This window comes from Rhinoderma darwinii, chromosome 1 (assembly GCF_050947455.1).
Source record: "Rhinoderma darwinii isolate aRhiDar2 chromosome 1, aRhiDar2.hap1, whole genome shotgun sequence".
In the NCBI taxonomy this organism is placed as follows: domain Eukaryota; kingdom Metazoa; phylum Chordata; class Amphibia; order Anura; family Rhinodermatidae; genus Rhinoderma; species Rhinoderma darwinii.
In genome coordinates this window covers 3,544,167-3,571,540 of record NC_134687.1, presented here as the reverse complement: position 1 = coordinate 3,571,540, position 27,374 = coordinate 3,544,167, and the positions used below count along the sequence as shown (strand labels likewise).

Sequence of the window (27,374 nt, the reverse complement as noted above, 5' to 3'; positions counted from 1 at the left end):
ACAGGGAATGTGGACCCACTAGGCCGCTCCGCCGTAGCGGGGAGGCAGCTGACCAGGTCACAGTCTAAGCAGAAGTAAATGGTAGACAGTATGCTTGGGTACCTGAAATAGTCCGGGCGGTGGCTGTGGCTTCAGCACGGATGGAGGCAGGTGCGGCAAGTGGCGCCAGACGTGGCGGGCAGTATCAGATGGCACTTGACGTGGCAGATGGCACTTGACGTGGCAGATGGCACTTGACGTGGCAGAAGACACTTGACGTGTCAGAAGACACTTGAACGCGGGTAGGCACAGGAACAATACGGAATACAGGAACGGTAACAGGGCACGGGTAACAGCTGGAACGGGATACACTAAGGAACCATTTGCGAGACAGACTGGGAAAGTCTAACAACGCTCAGGCAAGGATTAGAAGGCCAGGGGCCTTCTTATAGACCAGGAAATCGTGGCAGTTGATGATAATGACGATTTCCTAATTGTGCGCGCTGGCCCTTTAAGGCCGGGCGCGAGCGTGCGCGCGCACCCTACGGGATCCAGCCGAACAGAGCGGAAGTGAGCGCTGGCATCGCCTAGGAGGGAGACGGAGGCCAGCGCTCACAGATCCATGGCTGCGGGCGTCGGGAGGTGAGTAAACCCGACGGCCCGCGGCCATGGGCGCTACGTGTTATTATTATCTGCTAGATCTGCCCTGATCACCTGTAAGTGTTATTATTATCTTCTAGATCTGCCCTGATCACCTGTAAGTGTTATAATTATCTGCTAGATCTGCCCTGATCACCTGTAAGTGTTATAATTATCTGCTAGATCTGCCCCGATCACATGTAAGTGTTATTATTATCTGTTAGATCTGGCCCGATCACCTGTAAGTGTTATTATTATCTGATAGATCTGCCCTGATCACCTGTAAGTGTTATAATTATCTGCTAGATCTGCCCCGATCACATGTAAGTGTTATTATTATCTGTTAGATCTGCCCCGATCACCTGTAAGTGTTATTATTATCTGTTAGATCTGCCCCGATCACCTGTAAGTGTTATTATTATCTTCTGGATCTGCCTCGATCACCTGCAAGTGTTATTATTATCTGCTAGATCTTCCCCAGTTACCTGTAAGTGTTATTATTATCTGCTAGATCTGCTCTAATCACCTGTAAGTGTTATTATTATCTGCTAGATCTGACCCTGTAACCTGTGTTATTATTAGCTGCTAGATCTGCCCCGATCACCTATAAGTGCTATTACTATCTAATAGATCTTCCCAGGTTACCTGTAAGTGTTATTATTATCTGCTAGATCTGCCCTGATCACGTGTAAGTGTTATTACTATCTACTAAGTTTTCCCCAGTCAACTGTAAGTATTATTATTATCATCTGCTAGATCTACCCCAATCACCTGTAAGTGTTATTATCTACTAGATCTGCCTAGTCAACTGTAAGTGTTATTATTATCTACTAGATCTGCCTGTCACCTCTAAGTGTTATTATCTGCTAGATCTTCCCCGGTCACCTGTAGGTGTTATTATTATCTGCTAGATGTGCCCTGGTCACCTGTAAGTGTTATTATTATCTGCTAGATCTGCCTAGTCAACTGTAAGTGTTATTATTATCTACTAGATCTGCCTGTCACCTCTAAGTGTTATTATCTGCTAGATCTTCCCCGGTCACCTGTAGGTGTTATTATTATCTGCTAGATGTGCCCTGGTCACCTGTAAGTGTTATTATTATCTTCTAGATCTGCCCTGATCACCTGTAAGTGTTATAATTATCTGCTAGATCTGTCCCGGTCACCTGTAAGTGTTATTATTATCTGCTGGATCTGCCCCGATCACCTGTAAGTGTTATTATTATCTGTTAGATATGCTCTGGTCGTGTGAAAGTTTTATTATTTGCTAGAACTGCCCCCCCAGAAACCCCAGACCAAACCTCCTAAACTAATACAGACCCCAGACCCCCTAAACAAATACAGCTCAAGATACCCTAACTAATGCTGCATCCATGGAGGTATAAGGAATCATTGCTTCAAGGGGAGACTAGCCCCCCTAATGTTTTTAGTTATGACAAGAATCTTTCTAAATGCTGTGGGTCGCTTATATATCCAGGAAGTTAAACATTGAAAGTGCTAGGACGTGGATATAAGAGATGTTGCAGAACACTTTGGTGCTATTACATTATTACACATGCTAATCTGGCAGCTGCCTGACCCAGGGGAGACCAACCAGCTACAGGTCTATAAAACTGGTGCAACTTCACATATGTATTAATAAATAATTATCTCACTCACCACCTTCTAGCTGAGATCTATTACAAGCTTCACACATTGGAAAAACCCAGGAAATCCCATTAGATCATGCGTGGGGGTGGAAGTGATAAGACCTCACAGCCCCAGTACAATCCTACATAATTCTATACGGATGGCTGCTCATACGTATAGCCTCACCGGGACTATCTGCGTCTCGACAGGTGAGTAATTAATTCACCTGAGGAAATAATAAAAAGAAACCGCTGAGAAGGGACCCCATTTTGGAAACGGCCCCCCTCAAGGCATTTATTAAGGGGTGTAGTGAGAATTTTCACCCCACAGGTCTTTTCCATAAATGAATGCGCTGCGGATGGTGCAAAGTAAAATTCTCAATTTTCTCCCAGATATGCCAAACCGGTGGCAAATATGTGGTGCCCAGCTTATGCCACTGGAGACACACACCCCAAAAATCGTTAAAAGTGTTCTCCTGGGTATGGCGATACCATGTATGTGGAAGGAAACTGCTGTTTCGGCATGCTGTAGGGTTCAGAGGGGAGGGAGCGCCATTTGGCTTTTGGAGCGTGGATTTTGCTTGGTAGTAGATTTCTTTGGAATTTTAGTTTACACTGAGTTTTCTGACACGTTTTTTGCCGTGGAAAAAAATAGCCGAAATTGCCTCCCGTTGTATTCAAGGGGAGATGGAGGCGTTTTTTCCCCGCGAGCAGAAAAAAACGCTGTGGGAAAAAGAAGCGACCTGCCCTATCTTGAGGCGTTTTCTGCCTCAAAAACCCCATTAAAATCAATGGGAGACAGAAAAAACGCAGACACGTTTTTTATGCATTTTTTGACGCGGTTTATGTCATTAACCACTCGCGGTTTTTCCCTTTGCCTGTGGAAGAAAAGGGTAAAAACCACGTCACAAAACGCGTCAAAAAAAGCGTCAAAAATCTGAATTTTCTGCCTGCAAAAAACTCTGTGTGAACAGGGCCTTACTGGTATTTCAGTTCAGAGTATATCAGGGGCAGAGTTAGGTGGTATAATAATGGGGTAAAATAATCCATAGATGTGTGTTACGCTGTGATCAATCCTTTCTGCACAGGCCGGTGTCGCGCTGATAAACTGTGTCCTTACTCTTCCCCCTTTTGGTCCACACTCCGCACCTTTGCAGCTTGGGGAATTTGCTGGGAAGTGTTGCCCTTGTATAATACGGACACCCTCGCTTCCAGCAGGTATGTTTGGGCCCTCCCCTTCCTGGTATAATACGGGTACCCTCTCTTCCAGCAGGTATGTTTGGGCCCTCCCCTTCCTGGTATAATACGGGCGCCCCCGCTTCCAGCAGATATGTTTGGGTCCTCCCCTTCCTGGTATAATACGGGCGCCCTCGCTTCCAGCAGATATGTTTGGGTCCTCCCCTTCCTGGTATAATACGGGCGCCCCCGCTTCCAGCAGATATGTTTGGGTCCTCCCCTTCCTGGTATAATACGGGCGCCCTCGCTTCCAGCAGATATGTTTGGCCCCTCCCCTCCCTGGTATAATACGGGAACCCTCGCTTCCAGCAGATATGTTTGGGCCCTCCCCTCCCTGGTATAATACGGGCGCCCTCGCTTCCAGCAGATATGTTTGGGCACTTCCCTTCCTGGTATAATACAGGCAGCCTCGCTTCCAGCAGATATGTTTGGGTCCTCTCCTTTCTGGTATAATACAGGCGCCCTCGCTTCCAGCAGATATGTTTGGGCACTTCCCTTCCTGGTATAATACGGGCGCCCTCGCTTCCAGCAGATATGTTTGGGCACTTCCCTTCCTGGTATAATACGGGCACCCTCGCTTCCAACAGATATGTTTGGGCACTTCCCTTCCTGGTATAATACGGGCACCCTCGCTTCCAGCAGATATGTTTGGGTCCTCCCCTTCCTGGTATAATACGGGCGCCCTCGCTTCCAGCAGATATGTTTGGGTCCTCCCCTTCCTGGTATAATACGGGCGCCCCCGCTTCCAGCAGATATGTTTGGGTCCTCCCCTTCCTGGTATAATACGGGCGCCCTCGCTTCCAGCAGATATGTTTGGCCCCTCCCCTCCCTGGTATAATACGGGAACCCTCGCTTCCAGCAGATATGTTTGGGCCCTCCCCTCCCTGGTATAATACGGGCGCCCTCGCTTCCAGCAGATATGTTTGGGCACTTCCCTTCCTGGTATAATACAGGCACCCTCGCTTCCAGCAGATATGTTTGGGTCCTCTCCTTTCTGGTATAATACAGGCGCCCTCGCTTCCAGCAGATATGTTTGGGCACTTCCCTTCCTGGTATAATACGGGCGCCCTCGCTTCCAGCAGATATGTTTGGGTCCTCCCCTTCCTGGTATAATACGGGCACCCTCGCTTCCAGCAGATATGTTTGGGTCCTCCCCTTCCTGGTATAATACGGGCACCCTCGCTTCCAACAGATATGTTTGGGCACTTCCCTTCCTGGTATAATACGGGCACCCTCGCTTCCAGCAGATATGTTTGGGTCCTCCCCTTCCTGGTATAATACGGGCGCCCTCGCTTCCAGCAGATATGTTTGGTCCTCCCCTTCCTGGTATAATACGGGCGCCCTCGCTTCCAGCAGATATGTTTGGGCACTTCCCTTCCTGGTATAATACGGGCACCCTCGCTTCCAGCAGATATGTTTGGGCCTCGCATTCTTGGTATAATACGGGCGCCCTCGCTTCCAGCAGATATGTTTGGGTCCTCTCCTTCCTGGTATAATACAGGCACCCTCGCTTCCAGCAGATATGTTTGGGTCCTCCCCTTCCTGGTATAATATGGGCGCCCTCTCTTCCAGCAGATATGTTTGGGCCCTCCCCTTCCTGGTATAATACGGGAGCCCTCGCTTCCAGCAGATATGTTTGGGCCCTCCCCTACCTGGTATAATACGGGCACCCTCACTTCCAGCAGATATGTTTGGGCCTCCCCTTCCTGGTATAATATGGGCACCCCCGCTTCCAGCAGATATGTTTGTGCCTCCCCTTCCTGGTATAATACAGGCACCCCCGCTTCCAGCAGATATGTTTGGGCTTCCCCTTCCTGGTATAATACAGGCACCCCCGCTTCTAGCAGAATATGTTTGGGCCCTCCCCTTCCTGGTATAATACGGGCACCCTCGCTTCCAGCAGATATGTTTGGGCCTCCCCTTCCTGGTATAATACGGGCACCCCCGCTTCCAGCAGATATGTTTTGGCCTCCCCTTCCTGGTATAATACAGGCACCCCCGCTTCCAGCAGATATGTTTGGGCCCTCCCCTTCCTGGTATAATACGGGCACCCTCGCTTCCAGCAGATATGTCTGGGCCCTCCCCTTCCTGGTATAATACGGGCACCCTCGCTTCCAGCAGATATGTTTGGGCCCTCCCCTTCCTGGTATAATACGGGCACCCTCGCTTCCAGCAGATATGTCTGGGCCCTCCCCTTCCTGGTATAATACGGGCACCCTCGCTTCCAGCAGATATGTTTGGGCCTCGCATTCTTGGTATAATACGGGCGCCCTCGCTTCCAGCAGATATGTTTGGGCCCTCCCCTTCCTGGCATAATACGGGCGCCCTCGCTTCCAGCAGATATGTTTGGGCCTCCCCTTCCTGGTATAATGCGGGCACCCCCGCTTCCAGCAGATATGTTTTGGCCTCCCCTTCCTGGTATAATACAGGCACCCCCGCTTCCAGCAGATATGTTTGGGCCCTCCCCTTCCTGGTATAATACGGGCACCCCCGCTTCCAGCAGATATGCTTGGGCCCTCCCCTTCCTGGTAAAATACGGGCACCCTCGCTTCCAGCAGATAGGTTTGGGCCCTCCCCTTCCTGGTATAATACGGGCACCCTCGCTTCCAGCAGATATGTTTGGGCCCTCCCCTTCCTGGTATAATACGGGCACCCTCGCTTCCAGCAGATATGTTTGGGCCTCGCATTCTTGGTATAATACGGGCGCCCTCGCTTCCAGCAGATATGTTTGGGTCCTCTCCTTCCTGGTATAATACAGGCACCCTCGCTTCCAGCAGATATGTTTGGGTCCTCCCCTTCCTGGTATAATACGGGCGCCCTCTCTTCCAGCAGATATGTTTGGGCCCTCCCCTTCCTGGTATAATACGGGCGCCCTCGCTTCCAGCAGATATGTTTGGGCCCTCCCCTACCTGGTTAATACGGGCACCCCCGCTTCCAGCAGATATGTTTGGGCCTCCCCTTCCTGGTATAATACGGGCGCCCTCGCTTCCAGCAGATATGTTTGGGTCCTCTCCTTCCTGGTATAATACAGGCACACTCGCTTCCAGCAGATATGTTTGGGTCCTCCCCTTCCTGGTATAATATGGGCACCCCCGCTTCCAGCAGATATGTTTGTGCCTCACATTCTTGGTATAATACGGGCACCCCCGCTTCCAGCAGATATGTTTGGGCCTCCCCTTCCTGGTATAATACAGGCACCCCCGCTTCCAGCAGATATGTTTGGGCCTCCCCTTCCTGGTATAATACGGGCGCCCTCGCTTCCAGCAGATATGTTTGGGTCCTCTCCTTCCTGGTATAATACAGGCACACTCGCTTCCAGCAGATATGTTTGGGTCCTCCCCTTCCTGGTATAATACGGGCGCCCTCTCTTCCAGCAGATATGTTTGGGCCCTCCCCTTCCTGGTATAATACGGGAGCCCTCGCTTCCAGCAGATATGTTTGGGCCTCCCCTTCCTGGTATAATATGGGCACCCCCGCTTCCAGCAGATATGTTTGTGCCTCCCCTTCCTGGTATAATACAGGCACCCCCGCTTCCAGCAGATATGTTTGGGCCTCCCCTTCCTGGTATAATACAGGCACCCCCGCTTCTAGCAGAATATGTTTGGGCCCTCCCCTTCCTGGTATAATACGGGCACCCTCGCTTCCAGCAGATATGTTTGGGCCTCCCCTTACTGGTATAATACGGGCACCCCCGCTTCCAGCAGATATGTTTTGGCCTCCCCTTCCTGGTATAATACAGGCACCCCCGCTTCCAGCAGATATGTTTGGGCCTCCCCTTCCTGGTATAATACAGGCACCCCCGCTTCCAGCAGATATGTTTGGGCCCTCCCCTTCCTGGTATAATACGGGCACCCTCGCTTCTAGCAGATATGTTTGGGTCCTCCCCTTCCTGGTATAATACGGGCGCCCTCGCTTCCAGCAGATATGTTTGGCCCCTCCCCTCCCTGGTATAATACGGGCACCCTCGCTTCCAGCAGATATGTTTGGGCCCTCCCCTCCCTGGTATAATACGGGCGCCCTCGCTTCCAGCAGATATGTTTGGGCACTTCCCTTCCTTGTATAATACAGGCACCCTCGCTTCCAGCAGATATGTTTGGGTCCTCTCCTTTCTGGTATAATACAGGCGCCCTCGCTTCCAGCAGATATGTTTGGGCACTTCCCTTCCTGGTATAATACGGGCGCCCTCGCTTCCAGCAGATATGTTTGGGTCCTCCCCTTCCTGGTATAATACGGGCATCCTCGCTTCCAGCAGATAGGTTTGGGTCCTCCCCTTCCTGGTATAATACGGGCACCCTCGCTTCCAACAGATATGTTTGGGCACTTCCCTTCCTGGTATAATACGGGCACCCTCGCTTCCAGCAGATATTTTTGGGTCCTCCCCTTCCTGGTATAATACGGGCGCCCTCGCTTCCAGCAGATATGTTTGGGCCCTCCCCTTCCTGGTATAATACTGGCACCCTCGCTTCCAGCAGATATGTTTGGGCCTCGCATTCTTGGTATAATACGGGCGCCCTCGCTTCCAGCAGATATGTTTGGGTCCTCTCCTTCCTGGTATAATACAGGCACCCTCGCTTCCAGCAGATATGTTTGGGTCCTCCCCTTCCTGGTATAATACGGGCGCCCTCTCTTCCAGCAGATATGTTTGGGCCCTCCCCTTCCTGGTATAATACGGGAGCCCTCGCTTCCAGCAGATATGTTTGGGCCCTCCCCTACCTGGTATAATACGGGCACCCTCACTTCCAGCAGATATGTTTGGGCCTCCCCTTCCTGGTATAATATGGGCACCCCCGCTTCCAGCAGATATGTTTGTGCCTCCCCTTCCTGGTATAATACAGGCACCCCCGCTTCCAGCAGATATGTTTGGGCTTCCCCTTCCTGGTATAATACAGGCACCCCCGCTTCTAGCAGAATATGTTTGGGCCCTCCCCTTCCTGGTATAATACGGGCACCCTCGCTTCCAGCAGATATGTTTGGGCCTCCCCTTCCTGGTATAATACGGGCACCCCCGCTTCCAGCAGATATGTTTTGGCCTCCCCTTCCTGGTATAATACAGGCACCCCCGCTTCCAGCAGATATGTTTGGGCCCTCCCCTTCCTGGTATAATACGGGCACCCCCGCTTCCAGCAGATATGCTTGGGCCCTCCCCTTCCTGGTAAAATACGGGTACCCTCGCTTCCAGCAGATATGTTTGGGCCCTCCCCTTCCTGGTATAATACGGGCACCCTCGCTTCCAGCAGATATGTCTGGGCCCTCCCCTTCCTGGTATAATACGGGCACCCTCGCTTCCAGCAGATATGTTTGGGCCTCGCATTCTTGGTATAATACGGGCGCCCTCGCTTCCAGCAGATATGTTTGGGCCCTCCCCTTCCTGGCATAATACGGGCACCCTCGCTTCCAGCAGATATGTTTGGGCCTCCCCTTCCTGGTATAATACGGGCACCCCCGCTTCCAGCAGATATGTTTTGGCCTCCCCTTCCTGGTATAATACAGGCACCCCCGCTTCCAGCAGATATGTTTGGGCCCTCCCCTTCCTTGTATAATACAGGCACCCCCGCTTCCAGCAGATATGCTTGGGCCCTCCCCTTCCTGGTAAAATACGGGTACCCTCGCTTTTAGCAGATAGGTTTGGCCCTCCCCTTCCTGGTATAATACGGGCACCCTCGCTTCCAGCAGATATGTTTGGGCCCTCCCCTTCCTGGTATAATACGGGCACCCTCGCTTCCAGCAGATATGTTTGGGCCTCGCATTCTTGGTATAATACGGGCGCCCTCGCTTCCAGCAGATATGTTTGGGTCCTCTCCTTCCTGGTATAATACAGGCACCCTCGCTTCCAGCAGATATGTTTGGGTCCTCCCCTTCCTGGTATAATACGGGCGCCCTCTCTTCCAGCAGATATGTTTGGGCCCTCCCCTTCCTGGTATAATACGGGCGCCCTCGCTTCCAGCAGATATGTTTGGGCCCTCCCCTACCTGGTTAATACGGGCACCCTCACTTCCAGCAGATATGTTTGGGCCTCACATTCTTGGTATAATACGGGCACCCCCGCTTCCAGCAGATATGTTTGGGCCTCCCCTTCCTGGTATAATACAGGCACCCCCGCTTCCAGCAGATATGTTTGGGCCTCCCCTTCCTGGTATAATACGGGCGCCCTCGCTTCCAGCAGATATGTTTGGGTCCTCTCCTTCCTGGTATAATACAGGCACCCTCGCTTCCAGCAGATATGTTTGGGTCCTCCCCTTCCTGGTATAATACGGGCGCCCTCTCTTCCAGCAGATATGTTTGGGCCCTCCCCTTCCTGGTATAATACGGGAGCCCTCGCTTCCAGCAGATATGTTTGGGCCCTCCCCTACCTGGTATAATACGGGCACCCTCACTTCCAGCAGATATGTTTGGGCCTCCCCTTCCTGGTATAATATGGGCACCCCCGCTTCCAGCAGATATGTTTGTGCCTCCCCTTCCTGGTATAATACAGGCACCCCCGCTTCCAGCAGATATGTTTGGGCCTCCCCTTCCTGGTATAATACAGGCACCCCCGCTTCTAGCAGAATATGTTTGGGCCCTCCCCTTCCTGGTATAATACGGGCACCCTCGCTTCCAGCAGATATGTTTGGGCCTCCCCTTACTGGTATAATACGGGCACCCCCGCTTCCAGCAGATATGTTTTGGCCTCCCCTTCCTGGTATAATACAGGCACCCCCGCTTCCAGCAGATATGTTTGGGCCTCCCCTTCCTGGTATAATACAGGCACCCCCGCTTCCAGCAGATATGTTTGGGCCTCCCCTTCCTGGTATAATACGGGCACCCCCGCTTCTAGCAGATATGTTTGGGTCCTCCCCTTCCTGGTATAATACGGGCGCCCTCGCTTCCAGCAGATATGTTTGGCCCCTCCCCTCCCTGGTATAATACGGGCACCCTCGCTTCCAGCAGATATGTTTGGGCCCTCCCCTCCCTGGTATAATACGGGCGCCCTCGCTTCCAGCAGATATGTTTGGGCACTTCCCTTCCTTGTATAATACAGGCACCCTCGCTTCCAGCAGATATGTTTGGGTCCTCTCCTTTCTGGTATAATACGGGCGCCCTCGCTTCCAGCAGATATGTTTGGGCACTTCCCTTCCTGGTATAATACGGGCGCCCTCGCTTCCAGCAGATATGTTTGGGTCCTCCCCTTCCTGGTATAATACGGGCATCCTCGCTTCCAGCAGATAGGTTTGGGTCCTCCCCTTCCTGGTATAATACGGGCACCCTCGCTTCCAACAGATATGTTTGGGCACTTCCCTTCCTGGTATAATACGGGCACCCTCGCTTCCAGCAGATATTTTTGGGTCCTCCCCTTCCTGGTATAATACGGGCGCCCTCGCTTCCAGCAGATATGTTTGGGCCTCGCATTCTTGGTATAATACGGGCGCCCTCACTTCCAGCAGATATGTTTGGGTCCTCTCCTTCCTGGTATAATACAGGCACCCTCGCTTCCAGCAGATATGTTTGGGTCCTCCCCTTCCTGGTATAATACGGGCGCCCTCTCTTCCAGCAGATATGTTTGGGCCCTCCCCTTCCTGGTATAATACGGGAGCCCTCGCTTCCAGCAGATATGTTTGGGCCCTCCCCTACCTGGTATAATACGGGCACCCTCACTTCCAGCAGATATGTTTGGCCCTCCCCTTCCTGGTATAATACGGGCACCCTCGCTTCCAGCAGATATGTTTGGGCCTCCCCTTCCTGGTATAATACGGGCACCCCCGCTTCCAGCAGATATGTTTTGGCCTCCCCTTCCTGGTATAATACAGGCACCCCCGCTTCCAGCAGATATGTTTGGGCCCTCCCCTTCCTGGTATAATACGGGCACCCCCGCTTCCAGCAGATATGCTTGGGCCCTCCCCTTCCTGGTAAAATACGGGTACCCTCGCTTCCAGCAGATATGTTTGGGCCCTCCCCTTCCTGGTATAATACGGGCACCCTCGCTTCCAGCAGATATGTCTGGGCCCTCCCCTTCCTGGTATAATACGGGCACCCTCGCTTCCAGCAGATATGTTTGGGCCTCGCATTCTTGGTATAATACGGGCGCCCTCGCTTCCAGCAGATATGTTTGGGCCCTCCCCTTCCTGGCATAATACGGGCACCCTCGCTTCCAGCAGATATGTTTGGGCCTCCCCTTCCTGGTATAATACGGGCACCCCCGCTTCCAGCAGATATGTTTTGGCCTCCCCTTCCTGGTATAATACAGGCACCCCCGCTTCCAGCAGATATGTTTGGGCCCTCCCCTTCCTTGTATAATACAGGCACCCCCGCTTCCAGCAGATATGCTTGGGCCCTCCCCTTCCTGGTAAAATACGGGTACCCTCGCTTTTAGCAGATAGGTTTGGCCCTCCCCTTCCTGGTATAATATGGGCACCCTCGCTTCCAGCAGATATGTTTGGGCCCTCCCCTTCCTGGTATAATACGGGCACCCTCGCTTCCAGCAGATATGTTTGGGCCTCGCATTCTTGGTATAATACGGGCGCCCTCGCTTCCAGCAGATATGTTTGGGTCCTCTCCTTCCTGGTATAATACAGGCACCCTCGCTTCCAGCAGATATGTTTGGGTCCTCCCCTTCCTGGTATAATACGGGCGCCCTCTCTTCCAGCAGATATGTTTGGGCCCTCCCCTTCCTGGTATAATACGGGCGCCCTCGCTTCCAGCAGATATGTTTGGGCCCTCCCCTACCTGGTTAATACGGGCACCCTCACTTCCAGCAGATATGTTTGGGCCTCACATTCTTGGTATAATACGGGCACCCCCGCTTCCAGCAGATATGTTTGGGCCTCCCCTTCCTGGTATAATACAGGCACCCCCGCTTCCAGCAGATATGTTTGGGCCTCCCCTTCCTGGTATAATACGGGCGCCCTCGCTTCCAGCAGATATGTTTGGGTCCTCTCCTTCCTGGTATAATACAGGCACCCTCGCTTCCAGCAGATATGTTTGGGTCCTCCCCTTCCTGGTATAATACGGGCGCCCTCTCTTCCAGCAGATACGTTTGGGCCCTCCCCTTCCTGGTATAATACGGGAGCCCTCGCTTCCAGCAGATATGTTTGGGCCCTCCCCTACCTGGTATAATACGGGCACCCTCACTTCCAGCAGATATGTTTGGGCCTCCCCTTCCTGGTATAATATGGGCACCCCCGCTTCCAACAGATATGTTTGTGCCTCCCCTTCCTGGTATAATACAGGCACCCCCGCTTCCAGCAGATATGTTTGGGCCTCCCCTTCCTGGTATAATACAGGCACCCCCGCTTCTAGCAGAATATGTTTGGGCCCTCCCCTTCCTGGTATAATACGGGCACCCTCGCTTCCAGCAGATATGTTTGGGCCTCCCCTTATTGGTATAATACGGGCACCCCCGCTTCCAGCAGATATGTTTTGGCCTCCCCTTCCTGGTATAATACAGGCACCCCCGCTTCCAGCAGATATGTTTGGGCCTCCCCTTCCTGGTATAATACAGGCACCCCCGCTTCCAGCAGATATGTTTGGGCCTCCCCGTCCTGGTATAATACGGGCACCCCCGCTTCTAGCAGATATGTTTGGGTCCTCCCCTTCCTGGTATAATACGGGCGCCCTCGCTTCCAGCAGATATGTTTGGCCCCTCCCCTCCCTGGTATAATACGGGCACCCTCGCTTCCAGCAGATATGTTTGGGCCCTCCCCTCCCTGGTATAATACGGGCGCCCTCGCTTCCAGCAGATATGTTTGGGCACTTCCCTTCCTTGTATAATACAGGCACCCTCGCTTCCAGCAGATATGTTTGGGTCCTCTCCTTTCTGGTATAATACAGGCGCCCTCGCTTCCAGCAGATATGTTTGGGCCCTCCCCTACCTGGTATAATACGGGCACCCTCACTTCCAGCAGATATGTTTGGGCCTCCCCTTCCTGGTATAATATGGGCACCCCCGCTTCCAGCAGATATGTTTGTGCTTCCCCTTCCTGGTATAATACAGGCACCCCCGCTTCCAGCAGATATGTTTGGGCCTCCCCTTCCTGGTATAATACAGGCACCCCCGCTTCTAGCAGAATATGTTTGGGCCCTCCCCTTCCTGGTATAATACGGGCACCCTCGCTTCCAGCAGATATGTTTGGGCCTCCCCTTACTGGTATAATACGGGCACCCCCGCTTCCAGCAGATATGTTTTGGCCTCCCCTTCCTGGTATAATACAGGCACCCCCGCTTCCAGCAGATATGTTTGGGCCTCCCCTTCCTGGTATAATACAGGCACCCCCGCTTCCAGCAGATATGTTTGGGCCTCCCCTTCCTGGTATAATACGGGCACCCCCGCTTCTAGCAGATATGTTTGGGTCCTCCCCTTCCTGGTATAATACGGGCGCCCTCGCTTCCAGCAGATTTGTTTGGCCCCTCCCATCCCTGGTATAATACGGGCACCCTCGCTTCCAGCAGATATGTTTGGGCACTTCCCTTCCTTGTATAATACAGGCACCCTCGCTTCCAGCAGATATGTTTGGGTCCTCTCCTTTCTGGTATAATACAGGCGCCCTCGCTTCCAGCAGATATGTTTGGGCACTTCCCTTCCTGGTATAATACGGGCGCCCTCGCTTCCAGCAGATATGTTTGGGTCCTCCCCTTCCTGGTATAATACGGGCATCCTCGCTTCCAGCAGATAGGTTTGGGTCCTCCCCTTCCTGGTATAATACGGGCACCCTCGCTTCCAACAGATATGTTTGGGCACTTCCCTTCCTGGTATAATACGGGCACCCTCGCTTCCAGCAGATATGTTTGGGTCCTCCCCTTCCTGGTATAATACGGGCGCCCTCGCTTCCAGCAGATATGTTTGGGCCCTCCCCTTCCTGGTATAATACTGGCACCCTCACTTCCAGCAGATATGTTTGGGCCTCGCATTCTTTGTATAATACGGGCGCCCTCGCTTCCAGCAGATATGTTTGGGTCCTCTCCTTCCTGGTATAATACAGGCACCCTCGCTTCCAGCAGATATGTTTGGGTCCTCCCCTTCCTGGTATAATACGGGCGCCCTCTCTTCCAGCAGATATGTTTGGGCCCTCCCCTTCCTGGTATAATACGGGAGCCCTCGCTTCCAGCAGATATGTTTGGGCCCTCCCCTACCTGGTATAATACGGGCACCCTCACTTCCAGCAGATATGTTTGGGCCTCCCCTTCCTGGTATAATACGGGCACCCTCGCTTCCAGCAGATATGTTTGTGCCTCCCCTTCCTGGTATAATACAGGCACCCTCGCTTCCAGCAGATATGTTTGGGTCCTCCCCTTCCTGGTATAATACGGGCGCCCTCGCTTCCAGCAGATATGTTTGGGCCCTCCCCTTCCTGGTATAATACGGGCACCCTCGCTTCCAGCAGATATGTTTGTGCCTCCCCTTCCTGGTATAATACAGGCACCCTCGCTTCCAGCAGATATGTTTGGGTCCTCCCCTTCCTGGTATAATACGGGCGCCCTCGCTTCCAGCAGATATGTTTGGGCCCTCCCCTTCCTGGTATAATACTGGCACCCTCGCTTCCAGCAGATATGTTTAGGCCTCGCATTCTTGGTATAATACGGGCGCCCTCGCTTCCAGCAGATATGTTTGGGTCCTCTCCTTCCTGGTATAATACAGGCACCCTCGCTTCCAGCAGATATGTTTGGGTCCTCCCCTTCCTGGTATAATACGGGCGCCCTCTCTTCCAGCAGATATGTTTGGGCCCTCCCCTTCCTGGTATAATACGGGAGCCCTCGCTTCCAGCAGATATGTTTGGGCCCTCCCCTACCTGGTATAATACGGGCACCCTCACTTCCAGCAGATATGTTTGGGCCTCCCCTTCCTGGTATAATATGGGCACCCCCGTTTTTAGCAGATATGTTTGTGCCTTCCCTTCCTTGTATAATACAGGCACCCCCGCTTCCAGCAGATATGTTTGGGCCTCCCCTTCCTGGTATAATACAGGCACCCCCGCTTCTAGCAGAATATGTTTGGGCCCTCCCCTTCCTGGTATAATACGGGCACCCTCGCTTCCAGCAGATATGTTTGGGCCTCCCCTTCCTGGTATAATACGGGCACCCCCGCTTCCAGCAGATATGTTTTGGCCTCCCCTTCCTGGTATAATACAGGCACCCCCGCTTCCAGCAGATATGTTTGGGCCCTCCCCTTCCTGGTATAATACGGGCACCCCCGCTTCCAGCAGATATGCTTGGGCCCTCCCTTTCCTCGTATAATACGGGTACCCTCGCTTCCAGCAGATATGTTTGGGCCCTCCCCTTCCTGGTATAATACGGGCACCCTCGCTTCCAGCAGATATGTTTGGGCCCTCCCCTTCCTGGTATAATACGGGCACCCTCGCTTCCAGCAGATATGTTTGGGCCTCGCATTCTTGGTATAATACGGGCGCCCTCGCTTCCAGCAGATATGTTTGGGTCCTCTCCTTCCTGGTATAATACAGGCACCCTCGCTTCCAGCAGATATGTTTGGGTCCTCCCCTTCCTGGTATAATACGGGCGCCCTCTCTTCCAGCAGATATGTTTGGGCCCTCCCCTTCCTGGTATAATGCGGGCGCCCTCGCTTCCAGCAGATATGTTTGGGCCCTCCCCTACCTGGTTAATACGGGCACCCTCACTTCCAGCAGATATGTTTGGGCCTCCCCTTCCTGGTATAATACGGGCACCCCCGCTTCCAGCAGATATGTTTGGGCCTCCCCTTCCTGGTATAATACAGGCACCCCCGCTTCCAGCAGATATGTTTGGGCCTCCCCTTCCTGGTATAATACGGGCACCCCCGCTTCTAGCAGATATGTTTGGGCCCTCCCCTTCCTGCTATAATATGGGCACCCTCGCTTCCAACAGATATGTTTGGGCCTCCCCTTCCTGGTATAATACGGGCACCCCCGCTTCCAGCGGAAATGTTTGGGCCTCCCCTTCCTGGTATAATACAGGCACCCCCGCTTCCAGCAGATATGTTTGGGCCCTCCCCTTCCTGGTATAATACGGGCACCCCCGCTTCCAGCAGATATGTTTGGGCCTCCCCTTCCTGGTATAATACAGGCACCCCCGCTTCCAGCAGATATGTTTGGGCCCTCCCCTTCCTTGTATAATACGGGCACCCCCGCTTCCAGCAGATATGTTTGGGCCCTCCCCTTCCTGGTATAATACGGGCACCCTCGCTTCCAGCAGATATGTTTGGGCCCTCCCCTTCCTGGTATAATACGGGCACCCTCGCTTCCAGCAGATATGTTTGGGCCTCGCATTCTTGGTATAATACGGGCGCCCTCGCTTCCAGCAGATATGTTTGGGTCCTCTCCTTCCTGGTATAATACAGGCACCCTCGCTTCCAGCAGATATGTTTGGGTCCTCCCCTTCCTGGTATAATACGGGCGCCCTCTCTTCCAGCAGATATGTTTGGGCCCTCCCCTTCCTGGTATAATGCGGGCGCCCTCGCTTCCAGCAGATATGTTTGGGCCCTCCCCTACCTGGTTAATACGGGCACCCTCACTTCCAGCAGATATGTTTGGGCCTCCCCTTCCTGGTATAATACGGGCACCCCCGCTTCCAGCAGATATGTTTGGGCCTCCCCTTCCTGGTATAATACAGGCACCCCCGCTTCCAGCAGATATGTTTGGGCCTCCCCTTCCTGGTATAATACGGGCACCCCCGCTTCTAGCAGATATGTTTGGGCCCTCCCCTTCCTGCTATAATATGGGCACCCTCGCTTCCAACAGATATGTTTGGGCCTCCCCTTCCTGGTATAATACGGGCACCCCCGCTTCCAGCGGAAATGTTTGGGCCTCCCCTTCCTGGTATAATACAGGCACCCCCGCTTCCAGCAGATATGTTTGGGCCCTCCCCTTCCTGGTATAATATGGGCACCCCCGCTTCCAGCAGATATGTTTGGGCCTCCCCTTCCTGGTATAATACAGGCACCCCCGCTTCCAGCAGATATGTTTGGGCCCTCCCCTTCCTTGTATAATACGGGCACCCCCGCTTCCAGCAGATATGTTTGGGCCCTCCCCTTCCTGGTATAATACGGGCACCCTCGCTTCCAGCAGATATGTTTGTGCCTTCCCTTCCTGGTATAATACAGGCACCCCCGCTTCCAGCAGATATGTTTGGGCCTCCCCTTCCTGGTATAATACAGGCACCCCCGCTTCTAGCAGAATATGTTTGGGCCCTCCCCTTCCTGGTATAATACGGGCACCCTCGCTTCCAGCAGATATGTTTGGGCCTCCCCTTCCTGGTATAATACGGGCACCCCCGCTTCCAGCAGATATGTTTTGGCCTCCCCTTCCTGGTATAATACAGGCACCCCCGCTTCCAGCAGATATGTTTGGGCCCTCCCCTTCCTGGTATAATACGGGCACCCCCGCTTCCAGCAGATATGCTTGGGCCCTCCCTTTCCTCGTATAATACGGGTACCCTCGCTTCCAGCAGATATGTTTGGGCCCTCCCCTTCCTGGTATAATACGGGCACCCTCGCTTCCAGCAGATATGTTTGGGCCCTCCCCTTCCTGGTATAATACGGGCACCCTCGCTTCCAGCAGATATGTTTGGGCCTCGCATTCTTGGTATAATACGGGCGCCCTCGCTTCCAGCAGATATGTTTGGGTCCTCTCCTTCCTGGTATAATACAGGCACCCTCGCTTCCAGCAGATATGTTTGGGTCCTCCCCTTCCTGGTATAATACGGGCGCCCTCTCTTCCAGCAGATATGTTTGGGCCCTCCCCTTCCTGGTATAATGCGGGCGCCCTCGCTTCCAGCAGATATGTTTGGGCCCTCCCCTACCTGGTTAATACGGGCACCCTCACTTCCAGCAGATATGTTTGGGCCTCCCCTTCCTGGTATAATACGGGCACCCCCGCTTCCAGCAGATATGTTTGGGCCTCCCCTTCCTGGTATAATACAGGCACCCCCGCTTCCAGCAGATATGTTTGGGCCTCCCCTTCCTGGTATAATACGGGCACCCCCGCTTCTAGCAGATATGTTTGGGCCCTCCCCTTCCTGCTATAATATGGGCACCCTCGCTTCCAACAGATATGTTTGGGCCTCCCCTTCCTGGTATAATACGGGCACCCCCGCTTCCAGCGGAAATGTTTGGGCCTCCCCTTCCTGGTATAATACAGGCACCCCCGCTTCCAGCAGATATGTTTGGGCCCTCCCCTTCCTGGTATAATACGGGCACCCCCGCTTCCAGCAGATATGTTTGGGCCTCCCCTTCCTGGTATAATACAGGCACCCCCGCTTCCAGCAGATATGTTTGGGCCCTCCCCTTCCTTGTATAATACGGGCACCCCCGCTTCCAGCAGATATGTTTGGGCCCTCCCCTTCCTGGTATAATACGGGCACCCTCGCTTCCAGCAGATATGTTTGGGCCCTCCCCTTCCTGGTATAATACGGGCACCCTCGCTTCCAGCAGATATGTTTGGGCCTCGCATTCTTGGTATAATACGGGCGCCCTCGCTTCCAGCAGATATGTTTGGGTCCTCTCCTTCCTGGTATAATACAGGCACCCTCGCTTCCAGCAGATATGTTTGGGTCCTCCCCTTCCTGGTATAATACGGGCGCCCTCTCTTCCAGCAGATATGTTTGGGCCCTCCCCTTCCTGGTATAATGCGGGCGCCCTCGCTTCCAGCAGATATGTTTGGGCCCTCCCCTACCTGGTTAATACGGGCACCCTCACTTCCAGCAGATATGTTTGGGCCTCCCCTTCCTGGTATAATACGGGCACCCCCGCTTCCAGCAGATATGTTTGGGCCTCCCCTTCCTGGTATAATACAGGCACCCCCGCTTCCAGCAGATATGTTTGGGCCTCCCCTTCCTGGTATAATACGGGCACCCCCGCTTCTAGCAGATATGTTTGGGCCCTCCCCTTCCTGCTATAATATGGGCACCCTCGCTTCCAACAGATATGTTTGGGCCTCCCCTTCCTGGTATAATACGGGCACCCCCGCTTCCAGCGGAAATGTTTGGGCCTCCCCTTCCTGGTATAATACAGGCACCCCCGCTTCCAGCAGATATGTTTGGGCCCTCCCCTTCCTGGTATAATATGGGCACCCCCGCTTCCAGCAGATATGTTTGGGCCTCCCCTTCCTGGTATAATACAGGCACCCCCGCTTCCAGCAGATATGTTTGGGCCCTCCCCTTCCTTGTATAATACGGGCACCCCCGCTTCCAGCAGATATGTTTGGGCCCTCCCCTTCCTGGTATAATACGGGCACCCTCGCTTCCAGCAGATATGTTTGGGCCCTCCCCTTCCTGGTATAATACGGGCACCCTCGCTTCCAGCAGATATGTTTGGGCCTCGCATTCTTGGTATAATACGGGCGCCCTCGCTTCCAGCAGATATGTTTGGGTCCTCTCCTTCCTGGTATAATACAGGCACCCTCGCTTCCAGCAGATATGTTTGGGTCCTCCCCTTCCTGGTATAATACGGGCGCCCTCTCTTCCAGCAGATATGTTTGGGCCCTCCCCTTCCTGGTATAATGCGGGCGCCCTCGCTTCCAGCAGATATGTTTGGGCCCTCCCCTACCTGGTTAATACGGGCACCCTCACTTCCAGCAGATATGTTTGGGCCTCCCCTTCCTGGTATAATACGGGCACCCCCGCTTCCAGCAGATATGTTTGGGCCTCCCCTTCCTGGTATAATACAGGCACCCCCGCTTCCAGCAGATATGTTTGGGCCTCCCCTTCCTGGTATAATACGGGCACCCCCGCTTCTAGCAGATATGTTTGGGCCCTCCCCTTCCTGCTATAATATGGGCACCCTCGCTTCCAACAGATATGTTTGGGCCTCCCCTTCCTGGTATAATACGGGCACCCCCGCTTCCAGCGGAAACGTTTGGGCCTCCCCTTCCTGGTATAATACAGGCACCCCCGCTTCCAGCAGATATGTTTGGGCCCTCCCCTTCCTGGTATAATACGGGCACCCCCGCTTCCAGCAGATATGTTTGGGCCTCCCCTTCCTGGTATAATACGGGTACCCTCGCTTCCAGCAGATATGTTTGGGCCCTCCCCTTCCTGGTATAATACGGGCACCCTCGCTTCCAGCAGATACAGAGACATACAGCTCTTATAGAGTTACATGATAACCAGTGGCGTAACTACCGCCGTAGCGACAGCTACGGGGCCCGCGGCATGAGGGGGCCCGTGTCGCCCGCCGGAACGGGCCCCCACCATGGCCGCAGGCTCCGCTAGCAGCCGTTATGGCTGCTACAGCGGGACGCCACTGAACACTACGGCAGAGCTGGGAGGTATCTCCCCGCTCTGCCATTAAACTTAAGACATGTATCCCCTCCCTCTCCACAGGATCTCCACAGGATAGGGGATACATGTGTGAAAACAGATATATAGGGCTCCCATAGAGAAACATCATGACATTCTATGGCTTGCAGCCACCCCTAGGGGTAGCTAACTGCAGATAGGTATATACTACTTACGTAGAGTTACACAAAAACATTTTGCTGCCTTCAACCACCACTAGCGGGAGCTCACTACATACAGATATATACAACTCCCATAGAGTTAAATGATAACATTCTGCTGCCTATAATCAGCACTATGAGGAGCTTACTACATACTGAAATATATAGCTCCCATAGCATTACTTTATAACATTCCCCTGCTTGCAATCAGCACGAGTGGACCTCACTAAATACAGATAAATACAGCTCCCATAGAGTCACATGATAACATTATGTTGCCTGTAGCCACCACTAGAGGGTGATCACTACATACAGATATACACTACCGTTCAAAAGTTTGGGGTCCCCCAGACAATTTTGTGTTTTCCATGAAAACTCACACTTATATTTATCAAATGAGTTGCAAAATGACTAGAAAATATAGTCCAGACATTGACAAGGTTAGAAATAATAATTTTTATTTGAAATAATAATTTTCTCCTTCAGACTTTGCTTTGGTCGCTCCATTTGCAGCAATTCCAGCATTGCAGACCTTTGGCATTCGAGCTGTTAATTTGCTGAGGTAATCGGGAGACATTTCCCCCCATGCTTCCAGAAGCCCCTCCCACAAGTTGGATTGGCTTGATGGGCACTTCTTGCGTACCATACGGTCAAGCTCCTCCCACAACAGCTCTATGGGGTTGAGATCTGGTGACTGCGCTGGCCACTCCATTACAGATAGAATACCGGCTGCCGGCTTCTTCCCTAAATAGTTCCTGCATCATTTGGAGGTGCTTTGGGTCATTGTCCTGTTGTAGGATGAAATTGGCTCCAATCAAGCGCTGTCCACAGGGTATGGCATGGCGTTGCGGAGTGATCGCCTTCCTTATTCACAATCCCTTTTACCTTGTACAAATCTCCCCCTTTACCCCAGACCATCACATGACCTCCACCATGCTTGACAGATGGCGTCCGGCGCTCTTCCAGCATCTTTTCAGTTGTTCTGCGTCTCACAAATGTTCTTCTGTGTGATCCAAACACCTCAAACTTCCATTCGTCCGTCCATAACACTTTTTTTCAATCTTCCTCTGTCCAATGTCTGAGCTTTTGCCCATATTAATCTTTTCCTTTTATTAGCCAGTCTCAGATATGGCTTTTTCTTTGCCACTCTGCCCTGAAGGCCAGCATCCCGGAGTCGCCTCTTCACTGTAGACGTTGACACTGGCGTTTTGCGGGTACTATTTAATGAAGCTGCCAGTTGAGGACCTGTGAGGCGTCTATTTCTCAAACTAGAGACTCTAATGTACTTGTCTTGTTGCTCAGTTGTGCAGCGGGGCCTCCCACTTCTCTTTCTACTCTGGTTAGAGCCTGTTTGTGCTGTCCTCTGAAGGGAGTAGTACACACCGTTGTAGGAAATGTTCAGTTTCTTGGCAATTTCTCGCATGGAATAGCCTTCATTTCTAAGAACAAGAATAGACTGTCGAGTTTCACATCAAAGCTCTCTTTTTCTAGCCATTTGGAGAGTTTAATCGAACCCACAAATGTAATGCTCCAGATTCTCAACTAGCTCAAAGGAAGGTCAGTTTTATAGCTCCTCTAAACAGCAAAACTGTTTACAGCGGTGCTAACATAATTGCACAAGGGTTTTCAAGTGTTTTCTAATCATCCATTAGCCTTCTAACACAGTTAGCAAACACAATGTACCATTAGAACACTGGAGTGATGGTTGCTGGAAATGGGCCTCTATACACCTATGTAGATATTGCATTAAAAACCAAACGTTTGCAGCTAGAATCGTCATATAGCACATTAACAATGTATAGAGTGTATTTCTGATTAATTTAATGTTATCTTCATTGAAAAAAACTGTGCTTTTCTTGCAAAAATAAGGAAATTTCTAAGTGACCCTAAACTTTTGAACGGTAGTGTACAAACATACATACATAGATGATACATAGATTATAGATACATACGTACACATTTGATAGATAGATAGATAGATAGATAGATAGATAGATAGATAGATAGATAGATAGATAGATATAGATACATACATACATACATACATACATGATAGATACATACATACATACATACATACACACTTACATAGATGATAGATAGATAGATAGATAGATAGATAGATAGATAGATAGATAGATAGATAGATAGATAGATAGATAGATAGATAGATAGATAGATAGATAGATAGATAGATAGATAGATGATAGATAGATAGATAGATAGATAGATAGATAGATAGATAGATAGATAGATAGATACACACATACATACATACATACATACAAACAAACATACATAAATACATAGATGATACATACATACATACATACATAGATGATACATACATACAAACATAGATGATAGATAGATAGATAGATAGATAGATAGATAGATAGATAGATAGATAGATAGATAGATAGATAGATAGATAGATACATGATACATGATACATGATACATACATACATAGATGATACATACATTCATACATACATACATACATACATACATACATAGATGATAGATACATACAATCATGATACCTACATACTTAGATGATACATACACACATACATAGATGATACATACATACATGATACCTACATACATAGATGATACACACACACACACACACACACACACACACACACACACACAGATGATACATACATACATACATACATACATACATACATACATACATACATACATACATAGATGATACATACATAAATACATACATACATACATACACACATACATACATAGATGATAGATAGATAGATAGATAGATAGATAGATAGATAGATAGATAGATAGATACATACATACATACATACATACAGAGATGATACATACATAGATGATACATACATACATACATACATACACACACACGCATACATACATACATAGATGATAGATAGATAGATACATAGATAGATACATACATACATAGATGATAGGTACATACATACATACATACATACATAGATGATAGATACATACATAGATGATACATACATACATACATATATGATACATACATACATAGATGATAGATACATACATACATACAGAGATTATACATAGATGACACATACATAGATACATACATAGATGATACATAGATGACACATACATAGATACATACATAGATGATATATAGATGACACATACATAGATACATACATAGATGATACGTAAATGATACATACATAGATGATACATAGATGATACATACATGATGCGCAGATGTTGGATACATAGATGATACATAGACGATACATAGACGATACATAGATGATACATAGATACATACTGTTAAAGAGATGAGATTCTTCCCTGTTTTGATATTTAAATTAGACACACGATTTTCAGTAACTGTACTCTGCTATGTGGCTCAAGGCAGGTTTGAATATATTCACAATGGACCTGGTCACTGGGGGTCTCCTGCTCACTCCCTGTGAGGGTCTAGATGACTGAATAATACCTTCATACAGTGACTGAATAATACTACCATACAGTACACTGACTGAATAATACCTTCATACAGTGACTGAATAATACCACCATACAGTGACTGAATAATACCACCATAGAGTGACTTAAATACCTCCATACACTGATTGAATAATGCCTTTATACAGTGACTGAATAATATTTTTAAACAGTGACTGAATAATACCTCCATACATTGACTGATAATACCGCCATACACTGACTGAATAATACCTTCATATAATGACTGAATAATACCACCATACAGTGACTGAATAATACCACCATAGAGTGACTTAAATACCTCCATACACTGATTGAATAATACCTTTATACAGTGACTGAATAATATTTTTGAACAGTGACTGAATAATACCTCCATACATTGACTGATAATACCGCCATACACTGACTGATAATACTGCTATACAGTGACTAAATAATACCCCATACAGTGACTGATAATACCACCATACAGTGACTGCATAATACCCTATACATTGAATTAGTAATATCACCATACAGTGACTGAATAATACCACCATATAGTGACTGTCAAGAAGGGTTTGTGGACCCACTGGACCGTACCGCCTTGGCGGTAAGGCAGTTGGCCAACAGGGCGCAGGTCAATGTCTATAGTTCGTATAGGTACCTGTGGCAGCTTGGACAGCAGCGAGGCAGGCGCGACTGGGACTAGGCAGCAGGTGGACGTCAGGCGAGGTGAAGCAGGTCAGACGTGGGATACAGCACGGCACGACTTTTGCACAGCTCAGTGCTCGACCAGGATAGTATGGAATGCAAGGAACTGAAACAGGAACAGGAATACACTAAGAGGCCATCACATAGACAAACTTAGGAAACATCAACAACGCTCAGGCATAGAAGCAGGGGGCTGAACCCCCTCTTATAGTCCAAGGTATTTACGGGTTCAAAAGTCTGGTGCGCATGCTGCCCCTTTAAGAGCGGGCACGAGGATGCGTGCGCACCCTATGGGATCCGGCTGAGGTGAGTGGAAGCAAGCGCTGGTGTCCCCTGAGGAGGAGGCTTGGGCTAGCGCTTGCCGACTCGTGGCTGCGGCTGTCAGGGAGGGATTGGAGCTGGCAGCCCGCAGCCACGAACATTACAGTATCCCCCCTCTTACGCCCCCTCTTCTTGGGACCAGAGTGAGAGAGAAACTTCTTCAGAAGAGTAGGAGCATTGAGGTTCTCCTCTGGCTCCCAAGAACTCTCTTCAGGACCAAACCCCCTACAATCCACCAAATAAAAAGTCTTTCCTCTCACTTTTCTGGTGTCTAAGATCTCCTTAACTTCAAAGGTGTCTGAAGGGCCGCTGGAGGCAACCACAGGGCTAGGAGTTTTGGTATAGCGGTTCAGAATCACCGGTTTCAGGAGGCAGACGTGGAAGGAGTTGGGGATCTTGAGTGTAGGAGGCAGCCAAAGCTTGTAGGTGACAGGGTTGATCTGCTGTAGGATCTCGAAGGGTCCAAGGAACCTGGGAGCAAATTTGCATGATTGCATCCTCAGACGAATAATCCTGGAGGACAGCCAGACCTTCGTGCCAGAAAGAAACTGAGGAGGTTCTCTTCTCGTTGTGTCAGCCTTCCATTTAATGCGGTCGACTGCCATTAGGATGGAGGATCGGGTCTGCTGCCAGATCTGTAGGAAGTTTCTAAAAGCGGAGTCAGCCGCTGGTACCTCGGAAGTATCGGGCACCGGGAGAGGAATTTGTGGGTGCTGGCCGTAGACAATGCAGAACGGTGTATTCCGAGTAGACTCGCTGGTGTGATTATTGTAGGAGAACTTCGCCCATGGGAGCAGCTACACCCAGTCATCATGCTGCTTGAAGATTAAGTGGCGTAGGTTGTTCTACAAAATCTTATTGATCCTCTCGACCTGACCATTGGACTGAGGATGGTAGGCTGAGGAAAAGTCCAACTTCACACCGAGGAGTCCTCACAGGGCTCTCTAGAACTTCGAGGTAAACTGAACCCCTCGATCAGACACAATATGCTGCGGCAAGCCGTGCAGGCGGAAGATGTGTTGGATGAACAGCTTGGCCAGCTGAGGAGCAGAAAGAAGACCGGTCAGAGGAACGAAGTGGGCCATCTTCGAAAATCGGTCCACCACCACCCAGACAGCACTGCATCCAGCAGAGAGAGGCAGGTCCGTAATAAAGTCCATAGCTATATGCTGCCAGGGAGCATTGGGCACAGGCAATGGCTGAAGCAGACCAGCAGGTCTTGAGTGAGCGGCCTTGTTTGCTGCACATACAGAACAGGAAGAAACAAAGTCCATAATGTCCTTGGGCAGCGTGGGCCAACAGAAATGACGAGCAATCAGATCCCGGGTCTTACGGATCCCCGCGTGACCTGCCAGTCTAGAGGAGTGTCCCCAGCGGAGGATTCTTCCACCATCAGCCAGGCGCACAAAAGTCCTCCTTGGAGGAATGTCCCCAACTTGCAGGGAATTGACAGAGACAATGCAAGACGGATCAATAATGTTCTGTGGACTGTTTATGGGGTCTTCCGTCTCATAAGACCTGGACAAGGCATCGGCCCTCACATTCTTGTCGGCCTTGCAATAATGGAGTTCAAACTGCAACCTGGTAAAGAACAGTGCCACCTGGCCTGACGAGGGTTCAGCAGTTGGGCCGTCTGGAGGTAGGTCAGATTCTTGTGGTGCGAATAAATTAGGATCGGTTGAGCTGCGCCCTCTAGTAGATGTCTCCACTCTTCCAGAGCCAATTTGATGGCCAGTAACCCCCGATCCCCAATCGAGTAGTTGCGTTCTGCGGAAAATAAGAGTTAGAGAAATATCAACATACCCTTGACTTGCCCTTGGGACCCCTCTGGAACAGCACTGATGGAGGATGCGTCCACCTCCAACGAGAACTGCAGAGAGAGATCCGATTATGGAGAATAGAGGCTGACGTGAAGGCACTCTTCAGGCTATTGAATGTGGACTCTGCCTCGGGAGTCCACACCTTGGCGTTCA

At 50.8% G+C, this 27,374-nt stretch overlaps 1 long non-coding RNA gene across 1 annotated transcript in view; it reads left to right on the top strand.

Annotated features, from left to right (window-relative positions):
- The first annotated feature begins 2,338 nt into the window (after positions 1–2,338).
- LOC142712834 (uncharacterized) overlaps positions 2,339–27,374 on the top strand; it is a 129,314-nt gene continuing 104,278 nt past the window's right edge. Inside the window, exon 1 of the long non-coding RNA XR_012870134.1 lies at positions 2,339–2,456. This is a non-coding gene — a long non-coding RNA (uncharacterized LOC142712834). The remainder of the gene's footprint in view (positions 2,457–27,374) is intronic.